Source organism: Leuciscus leuciscus (genome assembly GCF_965113295.1).
Source record: "Leuciscus leuciscus genome assembly, chromosome: 10".
Classification (NCBI taxonomy): domain Eukaryota; kingdom Metazoa; phylum Chordata; class Actinopteri; order Cypriniformes; family Leuciscidae; genus Leuciscus; species Leuciscus leuciscus.
The window spans coordinates 12,190,682-12,201,736 of NC_138734.1; positions in this window are offsets into that span (position 1 = coordinate 12,190,682).

The window sequence follows — 11,055 nt, forward strand, 5'->3', positions numbered from 1 at the left end:
GAAAGTAATGCGTCATACTTTTGCGTTACCTTTTCTCACCTGGGCTAGACTTGTTTGTTTGTTTTTAAATTGGCAAATATGAAATGAATAAGCCTCAATTGCAAATTCATGCCTTTAGAGTAGAGGGCGCAGCTCAGACAAACCAACACAAATGTGATGTTTAAAGTTATTTTTACTTATTAGTATATTTGAGAAGGTCAGCAGTGAAGACATTGCTTAGTAAAGTGAGATTAAAAATATAAAGTATTTTTGTGTTATTTAACATATTTAATTATTGCAGGTTTGTGTATTAATCTGAGTTTGCATTTCACTGTTTTTATTCATTTTCAGAAATACTGAATGAGTAAATGCATGTTAACATTTAGTCTCGAACTACAATAAGCATCATGTTTCCACAGCGCACACAACGACAGGACAGGGAGAGCTGCCATGGGAAAACAGAGTAACTGGCATTACTTATTTGAAAAAGTAGCTAACTCTTATTTTGTTGTACATTTAAAAGTAACGCGTCACTAGTTACTTGAAAAAAGTAATCTCGTACATAAGTGTCAGTATTATTATTTCTCATATTCAGCATTAATAAACTCAATGTATAAGAATACTGACAATGCACTTATAAATGCATTATTAGCATTAAAATGAGTCAAGAAAATGTCCTTAATTTTTCCTTTATGAAAAATAGTATTTTTGATTATATCTTTCATAAAGAAAAAATTATGCACATTTTATTATTTGAATTGATATCATTTTAATTACAATGAAATTCGAATTAGTTATATATATATTGATCTGCCTGCATTGACACCATTATATGAGAACTGAACTGAGCTGGACGATGGCATTACTGTTTTCTCCAGAGCGGCTAAATATATATATATATATAATATATACACACACAAATCAAGACTTGACTTGACTGGACTTGAAAGCATTTGTACCCCATTGTAGTGTTTGTTGTACTGCATTTATGCCAATTTAGAAATAATAATAAATAAATAAAAACATATCTCAGATTCTGTTGCATTGTAGAATTTAATGTGATTAATCTTTGAACAATGATGGGGGTAAAAAAAAACTTAAATATCCAGACAGTGATAAGAAGTTGGTGATAAATTGTGATTAACCCTATAAATTCTACAGTATATTTGATATGCAAATCTTAAACATGCCTTCTACTATCTGATTGATTTATACTTTTTAAGCAAGTAAAAAGGCCTTTTAGTAAAAATGTACACCTTCAGTTTGTGGTACACGTGTCTATTTGCTGTTAAATCTTTACTGATTTTTATTAAGTAAACATAAGATTAACTATTATATATACCATTTAAATATCAGCTGCACCAAATTGCATATTTTTGCTCAATTGGGACTCTGAATATTTTTTCCCCCTTCTCGAATATGAGCTCCATATTCTTATATGAGCCATAAGCCGGATGTATCAAAAAATTATACCAAAAAAAAAACGCACACACACACATTACAAATCTTTTTTTTTACATTACAAATATGTATATTAGTGCAGCAGATTAATGGCATATTTCAAGAGAATCGTTCAAATTGGTATAGAAGCATGAAATTTGGCACAGATACTCTCTAAGGGTCACTTTTTGGGAAAAAGGCGTTGGCCACCGAAAAATTCAACATGGCGGCCATTTTTTCAAGATGGCCGCTATTTCTGTAAAATGCTCATTATGTCAATTGTTAAAACAGTGATGTAGGCATAACATTTTGTGAAAATACTCTCTTCAGAATGTTTTTTTGGAAAACGGTGCTTGTCCCTCAAAAATTCAAGATGGCTACCAGTTTTCAAGATGGCCGCCATTTCTCTTGAATCCTTACATCTTTTTTTCAAATGGTGCTGCTATCATGAAATTTGGTACAAATATCCTTCAAGGAACATTATCATGGAAAAAGGTGTGTGCCGCTCAAATTCAAGATGGTGACCATTTTCAAGATGGCCACCATTTCTGTCAGAGCTCAATTTAATGTGTTAAGGAAGGTTTTGTTTAATAGAGTGAACGTCATTACACAACCAGGGCACACTGGTGACTTAACTGCTGTGGAACTCAGCATGGGGTTCAGTGTCAGCTGATCTAGTTTTACTTACACTGTAGTTCTTGACTAGTAGTAATAGTATAGCTAAGTTTAGTGTCCCAAATGCTGTCTACCAGCCCCTCATCAATTAGCTAGTAATAGATGTAGTTAGATAGCCGCACCTGAATTGACAGGTTGTGCCAGCGCGGGAGAGCCGAGCCAAGGGTAAGCGGGGCAATACATGACTTGTTCATGTATGCTTACCTGGAAGGTGTACAGATCACACGGGACTTAAATGGCACTGGATGAATGATCGGGCTAGGTTTAGGTGACCCGTACCTAGTTGTATCCCATACCTGAATGTGTACTATGTCTATGATTGAGGTGGTAAAAGGATAACCCCTCGGCCTTAATCAGACAACAAACCCCCAAAATGGCAAATGAAAATCCCATGTCAGCCAAGAGGCCAACTGATTGGAAGAAATGTTGTCTTTGTCAGACAGACACAAAGGAACCCCTCCAATCACCACCTACCCATCATGTTTCTCAACATGATGGCTATAAATTGATTGTCACCAACATTCCACTCTTACACAAGATGAACAAAATGCCAATGACCCTGGACCTGGAACGACTGGATGAAGGTGGTGGTATAGAAGCTTTGAGAAGGAACCAAGCGAAGTATCACTACAATTGTCGACTTCGGTTCAACAACACAAAGTTACTTCGTGCCCAGAAGCAACAATCCGATGCTCAATGTAGTGAGATAGATGAAGGCCAAACAAAGCATCGCAGAACCATGATGCAGAAAAGTCTAGATGATCAGGTTTGCTTTCTTTGTGATAACATATCTCCTGAATCTGACCTACGTCAGGTAATGACACTGCAACTGAATGACCGACTACATGAATGTGCACAAACACTGAATGATGCTAAATTATTGTCTCAACTAAGTGGTGCTGATGCCATTGCACAGGAGCTGAAATACCATCATTTGCGTCTCATTCATCTTTACAACAGAGAGAAACCTCAGAAGGCTTGAGAAAGAGTCACAGAGTGAAACGATTCAACCAGCCATCTTTCCTATGGCTCTTTCTGAACTGGTCACCTATATTGTTGAAACCAGTCTCAATTCTGATGGTCCTTCCGCCTTCCGTCTCGCAGATACAGTGGGGAGAACAAGTATTTGATACACTGCTGATTTTGCAGGTTTTCCCACTTACAAAGCATGTAGAAGTCTGTAATTTTTATCATATGTATTCTTCAACTGTGAGTGACGGAATCTAAAACAAAAATCCAGAAAATCACATTGCATGATTTAAGTAATTAATTAGCATTTTATTGCAAGACATAAGTATTTGATACATCAGAAAAGCAGAACTTAATATTTGGTACAGAAACCTTTGTTTGCAATTACAGAGATCATTCGTTTCCTGTAGTTCTTGACCAGGTTTGCACACGCTACAGCAGGGATTTTGGCACACTCCTCCAGACCTTCTCCAGATCCTTCAGGTTTCGGGGCTGTCGCTGGGCAATACAGACTTTCAGCTCCCTCCAAAGATTTTTTATTGGGTTCAGGTCTGGAGACTGGCTAGGCCACTCCAGGACCTTGAGATGCTTCTTACAGAGGCACTCCTTAGTTGCCCTGGCTGTGTGTTTCAGGTCATTGTCATGCTGGAAGACCCAGCCACAACCTATCTTCAATGCTCTTACTGAGGGAAGGAGGTTGTTGGCCAAGATCTCGCGATACATGGCCCCATCCATCCTCCCCTCAATACGGTGCAGTCGTCCTGTCCCCTTTGCAGAAAAGTATCCCCAAAGAATGATGTTTCCACCTCCATGCTTCACGGTTGGGATGGTGTTCTTGGGGTTGTACTCATCCTCCTTCTTCCTCCAAACATGGCAAGTGGAGTTTAGACCAAAAAGCTCTATTTTTGTCTCATCAGACCACATGACCTTCTCCCATTCCTCCTCTGGATCATCCAGATGGTCATTGGCAAACTTCAGATGGGCCTGGACATGCACTGGCTTGAGCAGGGGGACCTTGTGTGCGCTGTAGGATTTTAATCCATGATGGCGTAGTGTGTTACTAATGGTTTTCTTAGAGACTGTGGTCCCAGCTCTCTTCAGGTCATTGACCTGCCGTGTAGTTCTGGGCTGATCCCTCACCTTCCTCATGATCATTGATGCCCCACGAGGTGAGATCTTGCATGGTGCCCCAGACCGAGGGAGATTGACCGTCATCTTGAACTTCTTCCATTTTCTAATAATTGTTCCAACAGTTGTTGCCTTCTCACCAAGCTGCTTGCCTATTGTCCTGTAGCCCATTACACAGCTCTCTGGTCTTGGCCATTGTGGAGAGGTTGGAGTCTGTTTGATTGAGTGTGTGGACAGGTGTCTTTTATACAGGTAACAAGTTGAAACAGGTGCAGTTAATACAGGTAATGAGTGGAGAACAGGAGGGCTTCTTAAAGAAAAACTAACAGGTCTGTGAGAGCCGGAATTCTTACTGGTTGGTAGGTGATCAAATACTTATGTCATGCAATAAAATGCAAATTAATTATTTAAAAATCATACAATGTGATTTTCTGGATTTTTGTTTTAGATTCCGTCTCTCACAGTTTCAGTGTACCTATGATAGACCTCTACATGCTTTGTAAGTAGGAAAACCTTCAAAATCAGCAGTGTATCAAATACTTGTTCTCCCCACTGTATGTGCAACCTGTACCAGCAGCGTATCCTTTTTCTAACAGTGGCACTTCCTCTCTGTGGACTACACCTTGCCGTGGTGGAGAGGCTTGTGTACTCCAATGAACCTGAGACCTATGCCGGTGGGGATTTTATATCCCTGGCAAGTTTAACTAAGCTGGACAGGTCAAAGGAGAGGAGGCAGACAAAGCAGACATTATGACTATTTGACAGAAATGGTGGCCATCTTGAAAATGGTGTCCATCCTGAATTTTTGAGTGGCACATACCTTTTTCCAAAAGAGTGTTCCTTGAAGAGTATTTCTGCCTAATTTTATGCTTGCATCACCATTTGAACACTTGAAATAATTAATATTCGACAGGAACGGTGGCCATCTTTAAAAATGGCGGCCATCTTGAATTTTTGAGGGACAAGCATCTTTTTCTATTAACATGTCCTTTAGAGAGTATTTGTATAAAATTTGATGCTTGGATCACTGTTTGAATAATTGATATAATAAGCATTGAATAGCAATGGCGGCCATTTTGAAAAATAGCCGCCATATTGAATTTTTGAGTGGCCAACGCCTTTTTCCAAAATAGTGGCCCTTAGAGACTATCTGTGCCAAATTTTATGCTTCTATACCAAAGTGAACGATTTTTTTACTAATCTGCTGCACTATATATTATTATTATTTATTTATTATTATTTGTTATCAGGCTTTGCAGGGTTAACTAGCATGAAAATGGACCTTAAAATATACCTCATTTTCTTTACACAAAATCAAGCATTATTCAAATGCAACCTACAAATGCAACACCTTAGCAACCGCATATAAATGTCCTGGCAACCGCCCACAACATCAGCATCATGGCAATTAATTTTGCTCAGGCAAACGCCACTCTCGATGTTCCCTCAGTCCAGGACAAGTTTACCCAGGTGGTGATATAAGCAGTCGTGCTTGCGTAAATTGCTTGATATTCATTCCACAACACTCTCCTCCGTTCATCTGCACTCAGAGGAATCCCCATTTCATCTTCATTTTGCCTCAGGGTTGTACTGAACTGTAGTTATGAAATCATACGCACGTAAGCGTAGGCTCGTGCTTCTTCATCGGTAAACACACACGCACACACACGTTCCTCACAGATGCTGACGGGTGTGTTTTGTGTTGTTCAGGTGTGTCAAGTAAGTCCACAGCTGCGTCACATAATAAGGATGTTGAACATACATAGTAAGTCCAAAATATTGTCTATTGTCGTTGCGGTGTGAAATGGGTGTATGTATAGCCTACTGCAGCTGAAGGTGTGGAGAATCCTGCAGTGTGTCTGTGCGTGATCTATTACCTCTCTCTCTCTCTCTCTCTCTCTCTCTCTCTCTCTCTCTCTCTGCAGTAGTGTTATGTAATGGTGTGGCAGTGCTGGTAGGCCGTTGACACAGACTGGGTGGGGGGGTGGGGGCAGACTTCTGCAACATTTCCTCACCGTCTCCCTCCACCTTTGAGAGCTGTATTCAAAATGGAATTTACTTTACTGCATGCTGTGCAGTAGTTATTATATAGCCTAATGCTTATTATATTTTTAAAGATATGTGTGAAACAGGCAGCAATCATCAAGTGGGGGAAAATGTATAGTTTATTGCTAATTTACTTAGCTGCTACTGTTTACTGCTAATCTATTTAGCATTTTTTACATAATGGACATGAATTATTAACTTGAGTTTAAATGATTTTCATATGTGTGAAGAAATATACTGCTTGCAGGGTGATACATTAGGTGCAGGACATAGGATTGAGTGATTATTATATAATCATTTGACCTCAGAAATGCCACCATTGACCAATCAGAATCAAGTATTCCAGAGGATGATATTTCAGACTCATTGACTTATTGAGCTTTCCGTTCTATCATACAAAGAATGCAATTCTTTTGGATTTCATTTATTATACAATCACTGTTCTAAAAGTTTTTCCATGAAAATTTGATCCCAAAACATATTAAAGACAAACAAAAGTTGGGGAGTGCTGCGTTATATTGACTCACGCACAAACACACACACACACACAACATGTTCATTTCTTGAATTTTTTTTTTAGCCTATATATAAAAAAATAAATAAAAATAATTGCGGTATGCAAGGCACCTGAATCAACTCTTTAAATTCTGAAGGTGGCTGCTTATTTGTCTGGATATATGCCTTGATTATGATTTTGATGAATTGCTGCTGCCACAATCACTCGAAAATGTAAACAAACATCAATTAATTAAAATTATATTTACCATCTGCTTTCTATTTATGGCAGGCAGTAAGTGAATAAGGTACAGTCTATAATAAGTATTTTGCATTGGTGTGTATTGAAAAGAATGACTTAATATGCCTAATGTAGCACTAAAAGCACGAGTGTGTGTGGGAATTGGTTAAGATAGACTGTGGGTGGTTTGTGAATAAGACGTTTTAATAAGAGGTTTTTGTTCTAAAATATGGACTAAAGTGCCACAACTGTGTAATGAATTTCCCTCTGAATGTATTCTCAGGCCTATAATTTGGCCCACAGACTAATTATTACTTGAACGTAATGAACTCATATTGAACTATATATTGATTTTATAGTTCCCGATCCTTTTAGTCACAAAACTTAGTATATTTTGATGCATCTTAGTGTACAAAGTCATTTTATGAGAGAAAAGAAAAACGTGTTTTTGTTCAGTGTGTCTTCAATATGTTTTTGCAAAAGTACAAAGATCCATTTACTCTTTTATATTTTTTTTATATGTACCCACCTAATCTCTGTATCATGATGGTTATTAGAGGTTCACTCAGCCTCGAGTAGCTCTCTGCTGCCAGGCCTTCTTGGAAAGTCATATGAGCTCTGTATAGACGCACAAATGTTCCTCATCCCTCTTGTTTTCCCTTTTTCCCCCCTCAAGCTTCTGGGGAAAGCATAATCGTAGGAAGCAACATAAGAGCCAATTAATGCTGGAAACATCTCACATTGTTTTCTGCTGAATTCCATTCAAAGCCGTATTAAGAATATTCCTTCATATCCCCTTCCGACCATTAAAGGTGTTCCATTACCTGACATTTAAAAGAAGATGATAAAAAAAATATATAAAAAAAAAACGCACTCCTTCTGTTAGCTTTGCTCAGCAACTGAACTGTGGAGGATAAACAAACCATGCTATGCTAGCCTTTGTTCGGCATGGATACAACTAACAAAAGTAGTTAGCAAGTAGTAGCAAGTACACATGTAAAGTACTTGACTATAATTTTAACTGTAGTTTGTTATTTCATTACATTTAAAGTTTTAAATGTACTAAATTGTAGGTACATTCAGCTGTACACTTTAACCATATTTTAAAGTATCACAGACAGGTTTCACTGACAGGGCTTTGATTAAGCCAGGATTAGGCCTTTGTTCAAATAGGACATTTAAGTACCTTTTATAAATGTTCTTAAGAAAAAACCCATTACCAGTGTACATATTGAGACAAAACAATGGCACTGACATATTTTAACCCTTAAACGCACACCTTCGGGTCTTTAGTGACCCGGGACATCATTCACTACCTTCCTCCTCTAGCCTAGAAATCTAGACGCACCCTAGCGGCAGCAAAATGTATTTTGCAGCCAGGGCAGTCTAGCAACTCTCCATAGACTTTGGAGCTGCAAAAACCTAAATTGGGTCAGGCCAATCACGTCGTGTATAGAGTAGGCGGGGTGGGCTTAACATAATGACGACAGAGTTGCGACGGTTACCTGGCTGCGACTTGAAAACAAAGAATGGCGGCTGCTGGCGAACATCTTTCGAATCGGCTTTGTCCGCGACTCTGGAGGACTTGGAGTTAAGCTTTTCTTTGAGAAAAGAGCAAAGAACGGCACTTAAGTCATTCTTAAAAAAAGGAAGATGTGTTCGTCGTTTTGCCAGCCAGATATGGCAAAAGTTGAATCTATCAACTAACGTTAGCTCCGCTGTTGGGAAAACGCTCTGGTTGGTTGAAGCGCTGTCCTATTGCGTGCAGAGGGAATTTGAAAGACAGCCGTTTATCCCGCCCATCGGATTAAGCCGTGTCTATGGTGAGTTGCCAGACTAAACATCTTGATGTAGGTCTGGCTTGCCAGGCTATTCCTCCTCATTCTTTTTTTAAAGTTAGACATCAGCCTTCTTAGTATTGCTCAATCAATTCATTATAAACAAGAAAAAAATTATAAAAGAAGGCTTGTTTTTCCTTTCATTTTGTTTTTGTAAAAAACTGTTTTTTTCCCTGCACAACAGTAATTTAATCTTTAATGACTGAATAAGTGCAATTTACCTTTATTCCACAAGGTGGCAATGTCTGAAACACAAGGATGAAGTGACGTTGCACTCATAGTTACCGCAGGCAGAAAACAAAAGAATAGGAAGTATCATCAGCAAAACTTGAAATGGCTCAGCGATTTACTGCAGAGCAAGTACTGAACACAATCAAAAAATAGTGTCACTGGCACTTGATGGTGGATCTGGTGAAGAAGCTGTCAGCGATCAAAATATTGATTTCGAAGATGTTGAAAATGATAGTTTTAAGAATATGTTTGATATCGCGAATATGAGCCAGATGCTGAATGTACTCGGAAAAAAGCTCTGACAAGGACAGTGATGATGGTATAAAACATCTGCTCAAACTGAACCCATCCAAGATCCAAAAGCTAACAAAATATGTTTTATTTTATTCTTCTGTAATTGTTACTCATATCAGGAGATTTTTATATTATTGCGACAGTTAGAGATCCACCCGTTTTAGATATAGATCCGGGTCGCTAAAGACCAGAATAGAGAGACATGAGAATATGAGATTTCATGTTTAATAGTTCTTTGAATCTTACTTGTGGACTCTCTGCATGAGGGTGCCCACTGGCTTCCAGTATGAATGAAACAGAAATTGCATTAGAGTGTTTAGCGTCCATATTGCTAACATCGCCCCATTTTGTGTAAAAATAGAAAGTTTTATATTTTTCATTTTATTTTTTATCTTGTACTCAAGTAAATTATTTCTTAAGTAGCAATACTTTTACTTAATTAAAAAATATTGTATTTAAGTTCTGCCATTCTGACGTAGAACAAAGCGTTGCACTGTATTTACTACGTCAACAGCATAGGAGAATAACGTGGAAGAGAAGAGATTGGTTGAATAAAGTCGTTATTTTTGGGCACAAAAAGTATCGTCACTTCATAACATTAAGGTTGAACCACTGTAGTCACATGGACAATTTTAACTATGTCTTTATTACTTTTTTGGGCCTTGAAAGTTGCAACGATGTTGCTGCCTTATGTGGGGTCAGAAACCTCTCGGATTTCATCAAAAATATAGTAATTTGTATTCCGAAGATGAGTAAAGGTCTTAGGGGTTTGAAACGACTTGATGGAGGATGAGTAATTTCATTTTTGAGTGAACTGACCCTTTAAGCCATGTTTGTGAAACCGGGCATTTAAGTATATTATTTCTGTACAAAGCACTCTTTTTAAAAGTATGCTAAAGTGTACTTTTCCCACAAAGGAAAATAATGCCTTTTAATGTATTTGAACATCTAAACGTCAATAGTGCAACACTTTTTTGATGATTGAAAGTTAATAATCTTGTGGAGAACCGGGTTCATATCCCAGATGATCACGCTATAGAGTGCACAATATATTAAGAAGCAAAAGCACATTTTATTGTGTTTTATGATTTTAATGATGAGATTACCTTATCGTGTAATTATGTTTAAAATAGGTGTAAAACATTTTATGGAATGGTTACTCATGGCACCTTTAATTATTCCTGGTAGTCCAGACCTGTGGATGATAAGAGACTGTGGTGATTTAGCTTGATTGCACTTTCTTAACTCTTCAAACTCTTTGCAACCTCCAGCCTTATTAATTTAACTATTATCTTATACATTTTTTCTCCTCTTTGTGTCTTTCGGGTCTGGCTGTAAAAGGTCAGAGTCTACCCATCCCTGCAATAATGCAACTATCTTACAGTATCACACCAATTGGCTTAAGCTTGCCTGTAAAGTCGCTGATTGATAGCATGGTGATTTGGTTCAGAGGGTTCAGAAGGTTACTATTCAAGGACAACATCATCCAATGTGCGTCAGAAACTGTGCACAGAGCCAAGCACTTTATAAGACCGACTTATCAGACGATAGCTTTACCTGGAGGGTCACACTTGGTTAATGTTAGAGCACTTTCAGAGAAATGGGCGTAATCACTGTGGAAATGACCTGTGCGTGATTCAAACATGATTTCTACTCAGTTAGAATTTAAATGGTCCACACAGTGTCCAAAATGTTTTTGTTGGTTTGATGTGAGGAATA